The 16,876-nt window shown below is 44.3% G+C and overlaps 1 protein-coding gene across 2 annotated transcripts in view; it reads left to right on the top strand.

Annotated features, from left to right (window-relative positions):
* The window catches only part of PLEKHA2 (pleckstrin homology domain containing A2), a 117,212-nt gene that overhangs the window by 85,892 nt on the left and 14,444 nt on the right, over positions 1 to 16,876 (top strand). The window lies entirely within an intron of this gene.

The raw sequence follows: 16,876 nt of genomic DNA, 5'->3' as shown, positions 1-16,876 counted from the left end.
CTTTAAAGGGTGTGCGGCTCCTGCGGGCTTTTCTATGAGGAGGGAGAAGGGACTGACTGGCCGCGTCAGTCCCTTCTCCCTCCTGGGGAAAAGCCCCCAAGAGCCTTGCGGAGCTTGTGTGTGGCTCTTGGGGGCTTTTCCTGCCTGCCTCCCCCCTGCATTCGCACCATAAGATGCACACACATTTTCCCTTACTTTTTAGGAGGGAAAAAGTGCGTCTTATGGAGCGAAAAATACGGTACCAGCAGCCCAAAGAGCCTGGCTGACATGTGGCCGGCTGCTGCTCAGGCACCGACAGATGTAGCAAATGGGAAAGGGGAAACACGACCGAGTCTGCGGTTTTTTAGCCTTGGTCCCTCCCTGTCTATAACAACCGATAATTCATGTTTTAACTTTATGTGGTAGCATATAATGTAAATCTGCAGCTATAGAGGCTCCTGTGACAACTTTATCCTTGAAGTTGCGGCACAATGGAATTGATCTTTTAATTATTATAAATAAACACAGCATGAAGGATAAAGCTTGACGGCTTTGCTGTTAAAGGCATAATACTTATTTTCTGTCAGAAATACTGTTTCAGGTTTAAACAAGAACTCTTACCTATAATCCTCCACAACAGAACTGCTTCTATTAAGTCTATTTCTTCCTAGAATGGCTATCTGCTTTTACTCTGCCTGTAAAACATCTCTAGCCCTCTTCGCTCCACATGAGGAAATTAAACCAGTTAATTCTGCCCCAAACACCCTTAGCTACTTCCCTGGACCAGGCCTTGCCAGTTAGAATGCCAGCTTCTCTCTTTACCCTCCTCACTCTCTCCTGATGGGCCGTTTCTCCTCCCTGCTGTGATTGGCGAAGAGCCTCCAGGAGGAGGACCCAGTGGTCTGTCCATCACACCAGGGTCTACCTGCACCCCAGAACATCCCCCAGAATATCTCTGTGCTGCATTTGATGAGTCATAGACCTCAGAAGACTCCTCTGTGTAGAGATGGGGGAGAAATTCGATTCAGTTAATGTTTAAAAGTGAACCTAGCAAATTTACATTTTTCTAAAACACTATGAGAACTGAAACACAGGCATTCTTCAAAATTTACACTTCTCCAAATTTTGCATTGCAGTTCTCCAGCCAAGTAGCATGTAGGAAAATGCATATAATACAGTAAAGTGTGCATAAAGCAGTGGCGGACTTTAGGCTCTCAAATTTCAGCAGCACCCTGTTCAGTGCTAAAATTTAGTGCTCCCGCCCTTGCACTCTGTTCTTGCACTACTGGTCACGCTCCCCTAAAACTGCCTCTGCGTAAAGATACATGTATTGGGGAAAATAACATACAACAAATAACATACATATTTGGAAAGTCTGTGTTATGAATATATACGATAGATAGATAGATAGATGATAGATAGATAGATAGATAGATAGATAGATGATAGATAGATAGATAGATGATAGATAGATGATAGATAGATAGATAGATAGATAGATGATAGATAGATAGATAGATAGATAGATATAGACTGACTCAATGAAATTCCATACATAAATGTGTATATTAGAATAAATTTGCACTAAAATGCTGATGAATTCTCATGACTGGTTAAAAAATACCACAAACCAACGTGGAAATGAGAAACTTGAGAGAAGCCAAAATTGACAATTCCATCCATCCCTACTATCTAACCAGAATATTTCTATAGTGATAAATATACATCAGTGTGTAAAGGTAAAGGTAACCATTAGGTCCAGTTGTGACCGACTCTGGGGTTGCGGCGCTCATCTCACTTTATTGGCCGAGGGAGCCGGCGTACAGCTTCCGGGACATGTGGCCAGCATGACTAAGCCGCTTCTGGCGAACCAGAGCAGCACACGGAAACTCCGTTTACCTCCCGCCAGAGCGGTTCCTATTTATCTGCTTGCACTTTGACGTGCTTTCGAACTGCTAGTTTGGCAGGAGCAGGGACCGAGAAACGGGAGCTCACCCAGTCGCGGGGTGTGATGGCCTGGGAATCCGATTCAGAGGCTGAACCGGAGGAATCCCAGCCTGCACAGGAGTCCCCGCCTCCAGGGCCGGCTGAACTGGGGCAGGGCCTGGATTCTGAAGCGCCTGCACCTGTGCCGGATCCTCAGGAGCAGGCACCAGGTGAATCCACTCTGGCTCCGGAGGTGGTTGAGGACACAGTGCCTACAGGTGCGCCTCTCCCAGCCCTGTCAGGGGAAGGTGAGTCTCCCCCTGGGTCCAGTAATCCTCCAGCCTCTCCTGAGCTGCATAGGTTCAGGGCAGAGAGGCAGAGGGAACTGGTTTCTCCCAGGAGGAGGTGCTTGCCTTAAGGCCAGGAGAGGCGGGTCTCCTGGGGGCCGGGACCGCCCCTGGCCTTAGAGAAGATAAAGGCCTGTCAGCCCGGTCTCAGGTTGCGGGAGCAACGTCGCTGAAGAGCTGTTTCGGCCAGCACCTAGTCCTGTTCCTCCAGAGTTCCTGTCCTTGCCCGGCTCCTCGCTTTTGACCCCGCTTCGCCCATGGAGGACTGTCTGCCGACCCTCGACTCAGGTCCTGGACCTCGCCCCACGGTAACCTCCCCCGGGACCAGCACACGGGGATTCAAACCGCCAACTTTCTGATCGGCAAGTCCTAGGTTCTGTGGTTTAACCCACAGCGCCACCCGTGTCCCTACATCAGTGTATACTGGTCCTCAAGTGATCAGCACACATTATGCAATTTCAGAATTGGTTCCCAGTTGAGAGGACTGTGTTTGTTTTTAAGTTTATTTTTCTCTACAGTAAATTTAGCTCTTAACAGTTAACTCTGGTCTTGCCCTGCCAAACAGGATGCTTTGCTGACAACCTTTCAAGCAGAAAGGGTTGAGTGAGCTGAGACTTTGTACACAGTTCCTTTTTGGCCTCTGGGGCCCTCCATACGAAGGGCAGCCTGCTTTTGCAGCTATTTCACTTCTCCATTCCATCATATTTATAGTGAAAGTTATTTGTGCAGGTGCAAAAGAGAACCATAAAGATGGGGATTGTTCACATGTACAGTGTGTGGTAGAGCTGGTCTAGGTCTTCTTTGAAGAAGACTTCTCCATTTATGTTTCCTGTGTTATGCACCGTTGGGGAGGAAGCTTCCTAAATACACAATCCACCTGAAAGCTGCTTTGTGCAATCCCCACGGACGTGAATGGCAGAACTGTACATTGGAGAATTGCACAGGTCAGCCATTTCTAGTAGAGATAGGGAACAACTGGCCCTCCCACCATCTCTGCCCTTTGGCCACAATGCCTAAGGCTTATGAGATTTGTGGTCCAATGACACCCAGAGGGCAACAGCTTCCCTGTTTCCTGGCTTAGAGCCTTCAGCAACAAGTGAAAGTGGACAGAGTTGGGGTTTTGCACAGGGTGCTCAAGAGTCCAGCATATACCTCAAGCTGTGCAGTGCACTGTTCCTTTCTATTCATGGGCAGGCTGCTCTCTGTATGTGCACCTGTGGAGTCGTGCTAAGAGTCAGACTAGCCAAGGAGACCTGGGCTCAAAGCCCCACTCAACCAAGAGGCTCATGGGGTGATGTTGGATGGGCTGATGCTATCTTTCAGCCTAACTTGTCTCACAGATTTGTGAGGATAAAATAGCGGGGAATCCTGTATGCCGCCCTACGAACATAGGAAGAGCTCAAAGCCAATGCTCATTCGGCATCCTGTTTCCTAAAGCAGCTTATGGGAAGGAAGTCCACCAGCAGCCCTCTTCCACTTGTGTTCTCCAGCGGCTGGTATTCATTGGCATGTTCTGGCATATGGCCATTTGTAACCTTATCCTCTGTGAATTTGATTTCCTCTTAAGGTTGATTGGCCATCACCAGATCTTGGGGCATAATCCCATACCTGCCACCACCAGTATAATTAAAAATGTTAACATCATTTAGTATTAGTATTAAGATATTCTAGAAATTTTGGGGGGAGGGCAGGAATGGAGATTTTAGCACCTCACTTTTGAGACCATTAGGAATATAGAATAAGAGCCTTATCCTGAGTCAAACTCATTGGTCCCTGGAGCTCATTATTGTCCACACTGATTGGCAGTGGCTCTCTAGGATGTCAGGCATCCCTACCCAGAGATGGCCAGGATTGAACCTGGAACCTTCTGCATGCAAAACAGATGATCTTCCACTGAGTTACGATCCTTCTGGGTGAATTTTAGCATCTCAAGGTATCCTGCAAAGTCCAGAAATGTGGGCAGTAGTTTTTCCAGAGGCAAGTTCCAGAAAATAGAGACCAGCTGCTCCTCTTGGGACATGGGTGTCCCATGGACATAAGAAGAGCCTGCTAGACCATTCCAAAGGCCTGTCTAGTCCAGCATTATGTTCTGCAGTGGCCGCCAGATGCCCATTGGAAGCTTGCCAGCAAGACCTGAGTGCCACTCTTTCCGCTTGTGAGTCCCCTCAGCTGGTAGTCAGAGGGACACCTCCTCTGCTGCTGGGATAGAACATAGGCCTTGTGGTTAGTGTCCTTATCCTCCAGACACACCCTCAAAGGAACTGTAATGCAAGGGAAAATAACAAACAGGATCCATCTTCATGTTAAGGCAAATACAGGATGTTGCCCAAATCTGGCATCTTCACTTCATCATCTGCCTCCTTTCCCCATAATATATCAATGTATGTATCATTGGCTGCTGCTAGCAGGAGGAAGCCATGGGTGACTACAACTGCGTGTTCCGAGGAGGACATGGGCAGCATGACTCAAGGGTGCCATTACTGGTGACCAGCAGCCGCATGTCTGCATCAAAGCACAGCCCAGTCAGATCTCTGTGTGTGTTTTGCATGCATTGCGTTGCTGTCTCATGCCCATTCTGGAAGGGCCAAGGGACCACTGCCAGTCTGGAGAGGCCCTCTAAAACCTGGCTATGTAACATTTTAACTGCCATAGCTTCTGCGAACAGACTGGTATTCTGTGCACAGGGCTTCCCACAGCCTCCCAGTCTGCCAGTCTGGAGAGGCTCCAAGGTGCTCTTCTCCGGGGGTCCCTGGTGGACTGTGGGCCCTCGCTGGGTCCCCAGCCATGTCTATGCCTGACGCCAGCCATATGCAAACATGTGCTCCCCCTCTGCCCGGCTGTTTGTGAGGGGTAGTGGGGGTGTTCTAGCCTAGCATTTGGATTAGCCCCCAAGGGTAGAGAAGGTGGCCAGTTCAAGTCTCTGACAACTCAAGCAGCATCAGATGTTGGACAGCACCAGAGCTGTGTGTCAGCCCCCACCAGCCTCTATATGTGGAATATTTTCAGTTTGTTTTGATAGCGTTCACTCAGATTTGGAACATAGGAAGGTGCCTTGCGCTTAGTCATACTGTTGCTTCATTTTGCTCGGTGCTGTCAATGGCAGCAGCTCTTCAGAGTTCCTCCTAGCCCTACCTGGAGATGCCAGGGACCTTCTGCATACAAAGCAGATGCTCTAACCATGAGAGGAGATCAGAATAATAGGGGCAGGTGGAAAGATGTTTTTCAGAATGGTTTTTGCAAAGCAGATTACTGTTCTATGCACATGTCAAGGAGTTGCACCTGGCTGAGTTTTGTTTATCAGTCACATAACTGTGTGGCAAGGTCTTGTGCATGAGAGCGTGCCAACATCATGTTGGGCAGCACTTTGGTTGAGAAGCAAGTTTGGTTTGTAGAAGTAGGCAGATTCCATCCCTGGGGTCTCAAGTTAAAAATATATTGGTTAGCAAGACCTAAGGCCTTGGACAACAGCTGCCATTCAGAGCAGGCAGTATAGGGCCCAGCGGTTTGATTCAGAGCCCATCCATACCTCAGCTTAATATGGAACCCCTTGTGCCTCCTTTAAAAACCCCACTCCATGTGACAATTCTCCTGCAACTACTGTTCACACACACTTTCTCCGTCCTAAATCTGGAGAATCCCTATGCAATCGATGTAGCAGCCCCCTGTATCTCCTCTATCCAACCTGGTAAGGAAGCGTGTGGCCTGGGGAAGAGTCTGAAGGGCCAGATAGAAAGCCTTGGAGGGCCACATTTGGGGCTTATGCTTGAGGTTCCCCATTCTTGAGCTGGGCCAACAAGGTGGGAAAGTGCCAGGGACAGAGGCCTTCTGGGAATTCAATGGAACAGGAAGAAAAGGTTGATTCCTGCAGGCAACAAACCACAGGAATGCTTGGATTCTGATCAAAGTACACAACCCAGAGCTTCTTGGAGGAAAAGCATGATGTAAAGCAGTAGGTCTGGCTTGCTGGCCGGCCTGAACAGCAAAGAAGCTTCTGCTCTTGCTGAGTCTTGTACCTCCACCTCTTTGCCACTGCCATAGCATCTCCCACGACACCTGTTCACAAGAGGAAGTGGGGCTGGCCGCTGTGGTGCCTGCTGGATGCTGTTGACTACAACTCCCATCAGCCCCAGCCAGCATTATGGGCATTGTAGGGATTGTGGGCATTGTAGTCCAATAACACCAAGAGGACAGCATGTTGTCTACACTGATGTAGTACTTTGGCAGGAAAGGAACAAACACTTACTTAATCTGTATCCCACCTTTCCTCCAAGTGCCTCCAAGTGTGGCATCCATGGTTCTCTCCTCACCTGCCTAATTTTATCCCCTGTGAGTTAGATTTAAGCTGAGAGAGAGTGATGGGCCTAAGGACCCCCAGTGAGCTTCCTAGCTGAGCGGGGACTGACTCCTTGAGTCTGAGACTCTTATGCAGGGAGCTGCCAACCTTTATCTGCCTAAAGGCACATTTGGTGCCCCCCTTGGGTCACTTTACTCTTCCCAGAGATATTGGCAGAAGCTGGAGCTAGTGGAGTTAATCTGAGCCTTGGAAGGCAACTAATGATGATGATGATGATGATGATGATGATAATTTATACCCCACCCTCCCCAACCAAGACCGGGCTCAAGGCTACTAACAATCAATAATAAAAACAAGTTGATTAAAATACAATTTAAAAAACAAGATTAAAATACAACATTAAAACATTAAGATGCAGCCTTTTCACAGGAGGAGAAAGGAAAAAAGAAAGAGGGGGAGGGAATCAAATTGACTCCAAGCCAAAGGCCAAGCGGAACACCTCTGCCTTACAGGCCCTGCGGAAAGAGATCAGATCCTTTTTTTTTTATAAAATTTTTATTAGTTTTACAAAATTTTAAAGAACAAACAAACACTTAAAAAGACAAACATACACGTATAATTTCATAACATATTTTCATAAACCTCTTTTCTGGGACTTCCCCATACCCCCCCTTTCTGCATCCCAATGTCCATAATTTTATAGCAACTCCCAGTTGTTACTTTCCAACCTCTGTCATCTTAGTCATCTCTGTATTCTGACCTTATATCACTGTATCCCTTTGTTCCTGAAAACCACAACACTCTAACATTCATTAAGTTTATAATAGTCCTTAAGATAACCTTTGAATTTTCTCCATTCTTCTTCCGCCGTCTCTTTTCCTTGGTCACGGATTCTGCCTGTCATCTCGGCCAATGTCATATAGTCCATCACTTTCATCTGCCATTCTTCCAGAGTGGGTAGATCTTGTGTCTTCCAATACTTTGCGATGAGTATTCTTGCTGCTGTTGTAGCGTACATAAAAAAAGTTCTATCCCTCTTTGACACCAATTGGCCGACAATGCCCAAGAGAAAGGCCTCTGGTTTTTTAGGAAAAGTACATTTAAGTACCTTTTTCATTTCATTATAGATCATTTCCCAGAAAGCCTTAATCTTCGGGCATGTCCACCAAAGGTGGTAGAAGGTACCTTCAGTCTCTTTACATTTCCAACACTTGTTATCGGGCATATGATAAATTTTTGCCAGCTTGACTGGGGTCATGTACCACCTATAGACCATTTTCATAATGTTTTCCTTTAAGGCATTACATGCCGTAAATTTAATACCGGTGTTCCATAACCATTCCCAGTCAGCTGACGTAATGTTATGACCAACATCCTGTGCCCACTTAATCATGGCCGATTTAACTGTTTCGTCCTGTGTATTCCATTTCAGCAACAAGTTATACATTCTGGATAAATTCTTAGTATTGGGTTCTAGCAATTCAGTCTCTAATTTTGATTTTTCCACCTGGAAGCCAATTTTCCTGTCCTGTTTGAAAAACTCCATTATTTGATGGTATTGAAACCAATTTTGTACTTTATGTTTCAATTTCTCATGACTTTGTAATTTCAACTTATCTCCATCCTGTTCCAAAATTTCCCAATACTTCGGCCATCCGACCTCCATATTGAGTTTCTTCACTGCCTTGGCCTCCACTGGTGACACCCATCTAGGGGTTTTGTTTTCCAACAGATCTTTATATCTTATCCAAACATTGAACAATGCTTTTCTAACAATGTGATTTTTAAAGGCACTATGCAGCTTGATTTTGTCATACCATAGATATGCATGCCAACCAAAAGCATTGTTAAAACCTTCCAGATCCAAAATGTCTGTGTTCTCGAGGAGCATCCATTCTTTCAGCCAGCAAAAAGCTGCTGCCTCATAGTACAATTTTAAGTCCGGCAGGGCAAAACCCCCTCTTTCTTTAGCGTCTGTCAATATTTTAAATTTGATCCTGGGCTTTTTGCCCTGCCAGACAAATTTCGAAATATCTTTCTGCCACCTCTTGAAACATTCCATCTTATCAAGAATCTGCAAGGTCTGAAACAAAAATAACATTCTAGGCAATACATTCATTTTAATCACTGCAATTCGGCCTAACATTGACAATTTCAAATTTGACCATATTTCTAGATCTTTTTTAATCTCTGACCAACATTTTTCATAGTTGTCCTTATACAAATTCACATTTTTGGATGTCAGATAGACCCCTAGGTATTTCACCTTCTTGACCACCGTCAACCCTGTCTCCTCTTGGAATTTCTCTTTTTCCGTATCTGTTAAATTTTTCCCTAAAACTTTGGTTTTTTGCTTATTCAACTTAAATCCAGCTACCTGGCCAAACTGTTGGATTATTTCCAGGACCTTTTTTGTACTAGTGTTTGGCTCTTGCAAAGTCAGTACTAGGTCATCTGCAAATGCTCTTAACTTATACTGTTTAGCTCCGACCTGCACTCCTTTAACCTGCTGGTCATTCCTAATCATATTCAGCAACACCTCCAGAACTGAAATGAAGAGTAATGGGGAAATTGGGCACCCCTGTCGTGTTCCTTTTTCTATCTTAAGTTCCTCAGTTACTACATTATTTACAATCAATTTAGCTTTTTGTTCAGAATATATTGCAGCCATACCATTCTCAAAACCTTGGCCTACCCCCATCCCATGAAGATTCTTTATCATAAAGCTCCAAGAAATATTGTCAAAGGCTTTCTCCGCATCCACAAAAATCAGTACTGCTTTAGTATTTATATTCACCTCTAGCTTTTCCAAAATGTCTATTATATTCCTTACATTGTCTGCTAGGTGTCTTTTTGGGAGAAAGCCTGCTTGGTTCGTATGAATCTTCTCCATCAGCACTTTTTTAAATCTTTTTGCCAAAATGTCTGCAAAAATTTTGTAATCCACATTAAGTAGTGATATTGGGCGGTAGTTCTTCAGTTGAGTCTTTTCAGTCTCTGTCTTTGGTATGAGTGAAATATATGCTTCTTTCCACGATTCAGGTGCCTTTTTTCCCTCAAGGATCTCATTACAGACTTCTTTTAGTGGTTGAATCAACCATTCCTTCAGCGATTTGTAGTATCTTGAAGTCAGTCCATCTGGTCCTGGAGATTTGCCCAATTGCATATTCTGAATGGCAGCCTCTATCTCTTGTTCTGTTATTCTCTGGTTCAGATCCATCTTGCTTTGATGAGAGATTTTTTGTAATCCATATTTATCAAGGAATTTGTCTATATCTTCTTCATTTTGCGGGCCTTGAGTATAAAGTTTTTTAAAATAACTCAAGAAGCAATTTCTAATTTCATTAGGTTTAGATATATTCTTTCCATCCACTTCTAGGCTTGTAACTGTATTTAGTTTCTGCCTTTTCTTCAATTGCCATGCCAGAAGTTTGACACATTTATTTGCTGATTCAAATGTCTTTTGTTTCATTTGCTTTATCTTCCATTCAATCTGTTGGTTCATCAATTCCATATATTGTGTTTGATATAACTTAATCTCTCTTAAAATCTCCTGGGACTTTGGTTTTGCTCTTAATTTTTTCTCTCCTTCCTTTATCTTTTCCAAAATCTTTTCTTTTTTCTCATTTTGTTTTTTCCTCTTTATTGAGTTTTGTTGAATCAAGAAACCTCGCATCACCGCTTTGCTTGCGTCCCAGATCACTCTTTTCTCCACGTCAGCCCTCAAATTTATTTCGAAATAGTCTTTTAAGGTTTTTTGGGCCTTCATAAGGATCTCCTTGTCTCGAAAGAGGGTGTCATTCATTCTCCATCTAAATTGACCAGTTGTTGTAAGTTTCATTTCCATCTTCACGGCGTTATGGTCGGAGCAAGTTTTTGGGCAGATTTCTACCTTCTTAATCTTTGGAGCCATACCACTAGTAATCCAAATTTGATCGATTCTGGTCCAGGTCATCATTGCTTGGGAGAAAAAGGTTCCCTCTCTCTCCAGAGGGTTCCTTGTTCTCCATATATCTATCAAGTCCATGTTTTCGGTCATTTCAAAAAAGGTCCTAGGAAGTCTCCCTTCCTTAGTAACTGTCAGTCTTTGTGCCTTGTCCATGTTGGTGGAGACCACACCGTTCATGTCTCCCATAATTATCATATTGTAATCCAAATAGTCCGTCAGAGTTTCATGAAGTCTCTTGAAAAAGTCAGATTTACCTTCATTTGGTGCATAGATTCCAACAACTAAGAATTTTTCTCCTTGTACTTGTATTTCCACTGCCAAATATCTCCCTTGCTCATCTTTAAACATCATTTTTTGGGCCCATTTCTCTTTTACATAAATCACAACTCCTCTTTTTTTAACTTTGTCTGATGAGATAAATTCTTGTCCTAGTCTTTTGTTTGTAAGTAATCTCCTGTGAGCTCTGGTTATGTGAGTTTCTTGTAGACATATCAAGTCCAGTTGTTCTCTGTTCAAAATGTGAAAAACTTGTCTTCTCTTCAAAGGCCCATTGAGCCCATTACAATTCCAGGTAAGAAATTGCAGAGCCATTTTGTTATTTCTCTGACACTCCTCCAACAGCTCCAAGTTGTTGCTCTTCCTCTGATGGTGGTGGTTTGTGTCCAAGCGAGAGATTCAGAATGTCTAATGCTCTCCTCTGTTCTGCAATTGGGTCCACAGTCCCCTTCTGCAGGTCCTCTTGATTTCTTTCCAAAAATTGCTTTTTGCCCAATCTGAAGGCTGTTGTAATTTTAAATTCGTCTTCCTCCAGATCCCAACAATCAACAAACTCCTGTGTTAAAAACTGCGCAAGGTTGTCACTTTCGTTCTCTGGAATCAATCTCAATTTCAAATTTCTCTCTTTTCTCTGTAATTCCCACAGAGCCAAAGTTGCGTCGTGCTCATGGACCTTCTTGGCAATCGGTTCTAAATTCTCTTGTGTCTCACCAGCGATGGCTCTCGCTTCTTCAGCAATTTTACGTGTAGTAGAATTTTCCTCAACCAATTTGTTTATAGATTCTGTGTTCTGGTCTAATCTTGCTGATATTTCTGTTAATTTTTGTGTATTTTCTGAAGTCTGTTTTGTCAAAGACTCCAGGGATTGATTTATCTTGAGCAGGGCTTCTGTCACGGCTTCCATAGAGACAGCTGTCACTTTTTCTTGTCCTGTTATTCCTGCAAGTCCGGCAGTTACGCCTGAAATTGAGCCTCTTTTCTTTAACTGTTGTTGCTGCAGCTGGTGCTGTTGTTGTTTGGTCTTGGCCCTTGTGACTATCTCTTCTTGTGAACCACTCATGTCAAGGTCGTTTCCCACGGGAGCTATTCCCGACTGGAAAATTCCACTGTCTTAGGCTGTGCCAACCTTTACTTTACCCTCTAGGGGGAGCAAATCAAAATGGCCAAATATAAAATGTCCAAATACAAAGGCAAAGAGAATATCCAAATACGTAAGAAAGAGAGAAAGAGAAAAATTAAAGCAAGTGCAGCTGGAGGCTTGTAACTGCAAATTGCCACAATTTCCCAGTAGATACTGTCTAATATACTGTATCCAGGCAGTGCAGAAACTTTGTATCACAATGTAACTTTCACAGGGAAAAGCCAGTTCAGTGTCCTATTGTCCTAAAAGGCAGACCGTTTCACGCTCTTAGACAGCTGAGGCAGCAGAGGATTTTTCTTTTAAATAAATAAATCATGCAGTTGCCAAAGTCTCTTTTGCCTCCCCTCTGCCCTGCTAGCTAGAGGGGAGATCTAAAGTCCAAATGTCAGGCTTGATTAAATGAAAACGAAGTCTTTAACGAATGCAGCTTTAGAGTTCCGTTGCTTTCACTTTCATGCAGTCGGGGGGAGGCAGACTTCCTTGATTTTGACCTCCCCGCTTTCAGCCAAATCTCCAAATTTTAGATCCAAATAAAAGTTCCGTTTTACTCACGGGTTTTTTCTGTCCGTAATTTACAGGAAGGAATCGGCGCTCTCCACTAATAGCGACGCGGCTTCACCCTGCGGGCTGGGTAGCGATTCTCAGCACCGCGCTCCCCGATGTCATTCCAGAGCCTTTAAAAAGGCTCTTTCTGCGGTAAAGAGGGGGCGCTTTTGGTGCCCACCGAATCTCCTCGTTCACAGGCTTCCGCGCCTGTGATTTTAGGGGTCCCCCGCTTGCCGTAGCGGGACAGACCCGAACTCGCAGGGCAGTCCTTCTCCGGAGCTCGGAAAAAGGACCGCCATTAGCGCTGGCGCCGACCGGAAGTCTTCTTTATAAAAAAAAAAAGGAAAGAGATCAGATCCCGCAGGGCCCTGGTCTCATGAGACAGAGCGTTCCACCAGGCCGGAGCCAGAGTTGAAAAGGCCCTGGCTCTGGTTGAGGCTAATCTGACTTCCTTAGGGCCCGGGACCTCTAGGGTGTTGCTATTTATGGACCTTAAGGTCCTCCATGGGGCATACCGGGAGAGGCGGTCCCGTAGGTACGAGGGTCCTAGGCTGCGAAGGGCTTTAAAGGTCAAAACCAGCACCTTAAATCTGACCCTGTACTCCACCGGGAGCCTGTACAGCTGGAAAAGCACTGGGTGAATATGCTCAAATGGCAGAGATCCTGTGAGGAGCCTCGCTGCACATTCTGCACCCGCTGGAGTTTCTGGGACAGCTTCAAGGGCGAATTACAGTAGTGAAGCCTGGAGGTGACCGTCGCATGGATCACTGTGGCCAGGTCGGGGCGGGAAAGGTAAGGGACCAACTGCTTGATGCGGCGAAGGGGGGGAAATGTCGCCTTCGCTGTTGCTGTAACCTGCACCTCCATGGAAAGGGAGGCATCAAGGATTACACCCAAACTCCTAACGGAAGACAATGGCACTAATTGGGCCCCCGCAAGAGAAGGGAGTTGGTCCCTCATCCCCATACCATCCCGACCCAGTCAGAGGACCTCTGTCTTCGAAGGATTTAGTTTCAATCGGCTCCCACAAAACCATCCAGCCACAGCTTCCAAACATCTGGTCAGTGTGTCCGGGGCCGAGTCGGTATGGCCATCCATCAGCAGATAGAGCTGAGTGTCATCAGCATATTGGTGACAACCCAGCCCAAAGCTCCGGACAATCTGGGCAAGGGGGTTCATAACAATGTTAAAAAGCACCGGGGCGAGGATTGCACCCTGCGGCACTCCACACACCAAGGAGTGGCGCAACGACATCTCCCTCCCTAGTGCCACCCTCTGTCCCCGACCAGAGATAAAAGAGCACAGCTATTTGCGAGCTATGCCCTGTATCCCCACGTTGGCGAGGCGGTGGTCCAGAAGATCATGATCGACCATGTCAAAAGCTGCTGACAAATCTAAGAGAATCAGCAGTCCCGACCTGCCTTGATCCAGTTGTCTGCGGAGATCATCTGTTAGGGCGACCAGAGCCGTCTTGGTCCCAAAACCAGGACGGAATTAAGCCGATGTTTCCTCCAGAAACCTACCAAGCTGTTCAGCAACCGCTCTCTCAATTACCTTACCCAGATATGGAAGATTTGAAACTGGGCAGTAATTGGATAGATCTAAAGGATCTAGTGAAGTTTTCTTTAAGAGCGGACACACCACTGCTTCCTTCAGGTCCCCTGGGAATATCCCTGTGCCAAGGGACAAATTGATAATTTCAACCAGGGGTGTCCATGCGACATCTGGGCATGCCCTAATCAGCCAAGATGGGCACAGATCAAGGAGGCATGTGGTGGGCCTACCAGCTTGGAGGAGTCTGTGCACATCAGCAGGGAGTATCTGATCGAAATGGTCCAACACTGGACCCGAAGACAGTTGAGGGGAGGTCACAGTGGAGCAACAGGACGTTCTCCGCAAAAAAGCTCGCGAGTGCCTCACAGCTGTGGGTCGAATTTGTGCTTAGATTTGGTTGTCCTCCTAAGTATGTTATCGACCTAATTATTCTAAAAAGTTGTGCTGGGCGAGAGCTAGTGGATGCAATGGAAGCTGCGAAGTAAGATTTCTTAGCAGCTTTCATAGCCATCTCATAGGCTTTCATAAGCGCCCTATAAGATGTTCTTGAAGCTCCGTCACGAGTCCGTTGCCATACTCGCTCTAGCTGTCTGAGATCCCGCTTCATTTTCCGGAACTCATCAGTAAACCAAAGGAAAAAGTGGGTAGAAAAAAGATTTTTCCCTCCATAGCTCAGTGTCATCCAGTGAAGCTGAAGGTTGGAAGTTTCAGTACAGATAAAAGAAAGTTAAAATATGGAACTCCCTGTCACAGGAGGCAGTGATGGCCACCAACTGCAGGGCTTTAAATGAGGGTTGGACCAATGCATGGAGGAAAAGGCTGTCCAGGGCAACTCGCCACAATGTCTTTTTTTTTTTTAATAAACTTTTATTTCCAATATTCACTCTTTTAAAATCACAATAAGAAAGTAAAAAAAAAAGACATCGCAAAATAAACAGATGTAGACAATAAAATATCAAGACGTAAATACATTTCTCCAAAAGTATTAATTATCATAACATCATTCTGACTTCCCTCCACCACGATTTAAGCTATATTCCATTGATACCCTTCTTGCAGTTCCTTCTTTCTACCTTTATCTTTACTTCGCAGATTCTATAATTCACCTACTGTTATTTTAATGTTACCTAAGTTTTTCTCCATGTATGATATAAATTTATTCTAATCATTAATAAAGATTTTATTACTCTGATGCCTGATCTTCTGTGTCATTTTTGCTAGCTCAGAGTACTCAAATAGCTTGTCTTGCCATTCGCTAATAGTTGGGATTTTAGATGATTTCCAGTTCTGTGCCAACAGTAGTCTAGCTGCTGTTGTTGCATACTGGAACATGGTTTGATCTTCTTTTCTAATCTCCTCACCGACCATTCCCAGAAGAAATGCCTCTGTTTTTTTAGGAAATGTGTATTTCAGTATCTTTTTCAATTCATCATAGATGGAACCCCAGAACCTCTTCACTTCTTCACATGACCACCACATATGATGGAAGTCGCCCTCTTTTTTTTTACATTTCCAACATCTTTTGTCTCCAGTCTTGTACATTTTCCCAAGCTTAACAGGAGTAATATGCCAACGATACATCATTTTTTCCATATTTTCACGGAGGCTAACGCATGCTGTAAATTTCATGTCCTTAGTCCAAAGTTTCACCCATCTCTCATATTCTAAACTATATCCCAAATCTATGGCCCACTTTATCATGACCTCCTTCACCTCCTCGTCTTTTGTATCCCATTCCAGTAATTGATTGTACATTTTGGATAGAAGCTTACTCTTTCCTTCTAATATTTCCACTTGGAATTTTGATTTTTTCTCATTCATCCCTATTTTTTTGTGTTCATTCCATAGGGCATTAATTTGGTGAACCTGTAACCACCCTATTGACTTATCTTTTAGTTCTTCAAATGATTTAATTCTCCACCCCTTATCCGATTTGGTCAGGAGATCTTTGTAAGTCCATCTTTGGCTTCTCGTGTTTAAATTTTTAAGGGATGAGATATTAACTGGAGATAGCCACCAAGGTATGCCCTTTTCCAACAGTCTTTTAGTTCTATTCCAAACCTCTAACAACGCTCCTCTAACAATATGGTGGGAGAAACCCTTATGCACCCTGTCTTTATCTTGCCATAAATAGGCGTGCCAGCCAAATCTAGCATCAAATCCTTCCAGGTCTAACACATCTAAGTTTTCCAGAACTATCCAGTCCTTAACCCAACATAGGCATGCAGCCTCATAATATAATTGCAAATTCGGGACGGCAAACCCCCCTCTTTCTCTCCTGTCTGTGAGCAGTTTAAACTTAATTCTTGCTCTCTTCCCCTGCCAGATAAACCTGGACAGGGTCCTCTGCCATTCCTTAAACATTGTTGTTCCTCTAATTACTGGAATATTCTGAAATAAAAATAATATTTTTGGAAGGATGTTCATTTTTATGGCTGCCATTCGTCCCTCCCAGGAGAGTGTTAATCTACTCCAGATGTCTAAATCTTTTTTAATCTCACTCCAGGTTTTTTCGTAATTATTTTCCACTAAATTTATATTTTTTGTAGTTACCCAAATACCCAAATACTTCACCTTTTTCACTACCTTAATTCCTGTTTGTTGTTCTAATTGATTTCTTAAGTCTTCCGCCAAGTTCTTAGTCAGTATTTTTGTCTTATTTTTATTTAACTTAAACCCAGATAACTTCCCAAACTCTTCAAGCACTTCCAAGACTTTTTCCACGCTTTTTAATGGCTCTTCTAATGATATCACTAAATCATCGGCGTATGCCTTTAATTTATATTCTTTCACTCCAAGTTTAATTCCTCTTATTTCCGGTGTTTCCCTTATTTTATTTGCAATTATCTCCAGAACCATAATAA

This window comes from Podarcis bocagei (assembly GCF_964188305.1).
Source record: "Podarcis bocagei genome assembly, chromosome: 15".
Lineage (NCBI taxonomy): Eukaryota > Metazoa > Chordata > Lepidosauria > Squamata > Lacertidae > Podarcis > Podarcis bocagei.
Note: the sequence above shows the minus strand (reverse complement) of the source record. Positions and strands in the feature narration are given on the sequence as shown.